General features: G+C 39.1%; 1 pseudogene; it reads left to right on the forward strand.

The window, feature by feature from the left end:
• The first annotated feature begins 867 nt into the window (after positions 1–867).
• The window catches only part of LOC102838535, a 55,601-nt pseudogene continuing 51,564 nt past the window's right edge, over positions 868–4,904 (forward strand).

The raw sequence follows: 4,904 nt of genomic DNA on the forward strand, positions 1-4,904 counted from the left end.
AATAACTTCTGGAGTTAGAAACCTAAAAGGGAAGAGCATGCTCAGTATTTCCCAAGCTGAAAGAATTGAAGGAAAAAAATCCAAGCTTCAACTTGAAATATTGAAGAATTCTATCTGGTAGTATAATGGTTACAAATCGGGCTGCTAATCTCAAGGTCAGCCATTCTAAACTACCAGCTGTTCCATGGGAGATGAGGCTTTCAGCTCCCGTAAAGATTTATAGCCTTGGAAACTCTGTACAGGGTCCTTATGAGTAGAAACTGACTCCATGGCTTATCACCACCACCACCACCACCATAGAAAAATGACACAGAAAACATCAAAAGAAGTTGGAAGGAATACACAGAATCACTGTACCAAAAAGAAATGGTTGTTGTTCAACCATTTTAAAAGATAGCAAATGATCAAGAGCCAATGGTATTGAAGGACTAAGTCCATGGTGCACTGAAGGCATTGGCAAAGAAGAGGATCCAGAAATTGATGGAATACTAATTGAAATCTTTCAACACACTGATGCAGCACTGGAGGAACTCACCATCTATGCCAAAAAATTGGCTATAATAGCTAGGTTCTGTATCAACTTGATTAAGCCAGGATTCCCAGTTGTTTGGCAGTTGAGAGTTAACTCTATGATTATTAGCTATGAGCAATTCTATGATGATTGGGTATGAGCAGCTAATCAATTGAAAGAATGTTTCCTTGAGGGCTTGGCCTGCTCCCAATATAATGGACATGCAGGAAAGACTCACACTCTCTCCCACTGGACCTGGATCTTGCATCTGGGCCGTCATCCAACCTCTGGTTCTTTGCCTGCTATACTGTGCATTTGCCTGCTAGCCTGCCCACTGAGTGTTCCTGGAAAACCAGATGCCCACCAGAGGACACTGCATACCTGTTCCTGTTGCCCCAGTTCATGTGCCCTGTGCCACCAGTTTAGCAGTGCATCTGCCCAGGCCTTGGTCAACCATCACCTTGCTGCCACCCCTGCTCCAGCACCGAGGCCCTGCTCTGCGCCCCAACTTGGGATCCCTGCCTTTGGTGCTGTCGGCTGATCTTGGTTGGCTTGGCCTGCACTTGGGAATCCTATCTCTACAATCATGAACTATTTCCTTGATATAAACTTCTCTTTATATACCTATATATATATAGCCTGGTATTGTTTCTCCAGAGAACCCAGTCTAGCTGATTGGAAGAGATATTTTTGCCCATTCCAAAGTGAGATGATCCAACAGAATGAGAAATTCATAAGGCAATGTCATTAACACATGCAAATAAAATTTTGCTAAAGATAATTCAAAAATGGCTTATTGGCAGGAACTGCCAGACGTTCAAGCCAGATTCAGATAAGGATGTGGAATGAGGGATATAATTACTAATATCAGATGGATCTTGATTGAAAACAGAGAATACCAGACAAATGGCTACCTGTATTTTATTGACTATGCAAAATCTTTCAATTGTATGGATTATGACAAGTTATGAACAACATTTCAGAGAATGAATATTCTGGAATACTTAATCGTGCTCATGAAGAACCTGTGTATAGAGCAAGAAGTAGTAATTTGGACAGAACAAAGAGACACTGAATGATCTAAAATCAGGAAAGGAGTGTGCTAAGGTGGTTTTCTTTTGTCATACTTATTCAATCAGTATATTAACCAATCCAAGTAGCTGAATGACATGAAGAAGAATGTTGGATCAGGATTGGATGAAGACTCATTAACAACCTGTGATATACATTTGATACAACCTTGCTTGCTGAAAGTGAAGAGAACTTAAAATACTTATTGAGGAAAATCAAAGACTACAGCCTTCAGTATGGGTTGTACCTCAAAGGAAAGAAAACAAAAATCTCACCACTGGACCAATAAATACCATCATGATAAACAGAGAAAAGATTGAAGTTGTCAAAGACTTCATTTTGCTTTATTTATTGCTTTATTTATCCATTAACTCTTATGGAAGCAATAGTCAAGATATCAAATGACATATTATTACACATTAGGAAAATGTGCTGCAGAAAACCTCTTTAAAGTGTTCAAGAACAAAGATGTCAGTTTGAGTACTAAGGTGCACCTGACCCAAGCCAAAGTATTTTCAATAGCTTCATATGAATGTGAAAGTTGCATAATGAATAAGGAAAATTGTAGAAGAATTGATGCATTTGAGTTATGATTTTAGAGAAGAATAGTAAAGTATCACGGACTGCAAGAAGAAAAAACAAATCTGTGTTTTTAGTCAGGATGTTCCTTAGAAGCCAAAATGGCAAGACTTTATCTATCATACTTCAGATATATTATCAGGAAGAACCATTCTATGGAGAAGCACATCATGCTTGCTGAAGGGGAGGGTCAACAAAAAGAGGAAGATCCCCTACAAGATTGATTGACACAATGGCAGCCGACCTGGCTCATACTTATCAATGATTGTGAAGTTGATTCAGGACCACAAAGTATTTTGTTCTGTTGTGCACAAAGGTTCTGAGTTGGTACTGAGGCAAGGACACCTCAGAACAACAACTAAAGAGCATTTTAGCATTGCCTGTGCAGAGAGAGGCCTGCCTATGGGCACGGCTGAGGAGAGTCTGTCGTGACTGAAAAACCGTGCCTTCATCATTTCTGTTCCTGAATTGTAACTAGTAAACTTCTCTAATAAACCCCGTAACTGTGAGTAGCATGTCAGAGTTCAGAGTGGCCATTGCAATGAATCATCTAACCTAGCTGAGTAGAGTTCTTTGAGATGGTGGGTCTGGTTTGGAGTATTTTGTTTTATTTTGTTTTGCAGTGTGTGATAGCATATGCCTATCCTGGAATTTGAACCCATGTTCAAATTCAGATTACAAACCTGCCTTTTTAAGTTCTTGTTTTACATTCATGCTATCATGTATTGAAAGGCAAGAGATAATGAAAAGACCATTAGAATAATAGACTGTGGGACAAAACAGTTTACTGAGCCCCCTCAAGCCCAAAATAAAGATAACCATCAGATCAAGGAAGTGGAGGTAGGAGAAAGGGAGTCTTTGGATGAGGAGAAGCCAGCAAGAGGGCCCAAGTGCCCCACATCCATCTTCCATCTAAAGCATTAACAACAAACTCTCCCTTTATTATTCTTAATAATAATAAAATCATAAAAAGTATGTTTCTTTAATCTAAAAACTTCAACTCACTAACACTAACACATCACAATACTTCACAAATATTCTCAAATATGCATGTAGCTAAATGAGAAGTAAAAGGAGCAGTATTTGCTGACCTAGTAATTATTTCCTGTATAATTTCCCTTTATGACACTCTCAGAGTCCTGGTGCTGTGCTATGGATTAATGCGCTGGACTACAAAGTTAATTTAAATGGCAAGGTCAGCTGTTCAAACTCACCAGCTACTCCTCCGAAACCCTACACAGTGTTGCTATGGGTTGGAACCAACTCTACGACACTGAACAACAACAGCATGGCACTCTCTGTTAACCTGCCCATTAAGATGAGAGTGAGTCTTGGGGGTGGGTAGTACTGACCTAAACTCAAGTTTATACTCTAAACACCCACTGGCTCTGTGACCCTGGACCAGTTTCACCATCACAAACGAGATAGCATTTTATTCTGTTGTGCATGAGGTCATCATGATTTGGGAGCCAACACAAGGGCAGCTAACAATAATGGTCTAATGTTGTTGTTGTTAAATGCCATCAAGTCAGTTCTAACTCATAAGAACCCTGTATAAGGTTTCCAAGGAAAGTCTAGTGGGTTTAAACCAACAACCTTTTGGTTAGCAGTCCAGTGCTTATCCTACAGTGCCAATTAAGGACACATTAAAACTGCCACTTGAGGCCTTTATACTAAGTAAGCACCTTTTTGCTTTGGGTGGCATTGATTACTCTTGAAGGATAAACAATTATCTAATCAAGTACTATACACTGGGTCTCCTGTAATCAAATCTTACAGCTGCAGTCATCTATGGTTGCCACTGTTAATAATTTGAACATTTCTGTTTCAGCTTTTTTGTTTTATTATGTTTTTTTGTCATGCTTTCCCAAGTACAATTGCAACCAGGGTTTGTAGTGCAGTTTAATGAGGCTCACATTTCACAAGGTTTTGTTTGGGCAAGGATCTGGCAAACTGATGTGTGTGTGTTGGGGGTGTGGGGTAAGGGGTGCAATCTATTGCAGCTGTTCATCATTACCCAGATCAGCCCACAAAGATTCCCAATTAACCTTAGTGTGTAATAAAGCCAATCAGTACATGAAAACAAGAATTTCTCATTTACTGAAATGATATTTGGCTTGTAATTGCTGTCTGGAAATGTTGAACCAAGTAGAAAACATTTAGAAAATTGCCCGCCTCCCCTCAAATTTAAGATCGGTGATTATGAAAAAAAAAGAAAGAAAGAAAGAAGACCGAGATAGTCTAAACTATCTTGGTTTGATATCAGGAAAAAATCTAGAACTACATAGCATCCCTTCTGATGTGAACCTGCTGTCAGCAAGTCAGTTCTAAGTCACAGCAATGTTACCGGGCAGAGTAGAGCTGGTCCCAGGCAGTTTTGATGGAAAGTTTGTTTTTAGGGCTTTGGTTTAGGTGTGACGGCTGTAAATCTTTATAGAAGCAGATTGCCACATCTCGTCTTCTGTAGAGTGGCTGGTGGGTTCAAACCACTGACCTTTTGGTTAGCACTCAAGCACTTGCCAACTGCACCACCACGATTGCTTGATATAAAACTCTATACTAAAATATACTTGCAGTTTAAAACCTTGACTACATATACAGAGCATATACTTTCATGAGTCCTTCTGAGACTAAAAATCTAAGTAATAGAAATTAATTTTGCAATTTATTCTAATTTCAGTTTTTATTTAATTTAACATATTTTTCTTACATATGCTGTTAAACTGTTAAGTGCTGTCAAGTC

The sequence above is a fragment of the Chrysochloris asiatica genome, unplaced genomic scaffold (assembly GCF_000296735.1).
Source record: "Chrysochloris asiatica unplaced genomic scaffold, ChrAsi1.0 scaffold00027, whole genome shotgun sequence".
NCBI lineage: Eukaryota > Metazoa > Chordata > Mammalia > Afrosoricida > Chrysochloridae > Chrysochloris > Chrysochloris asiatica.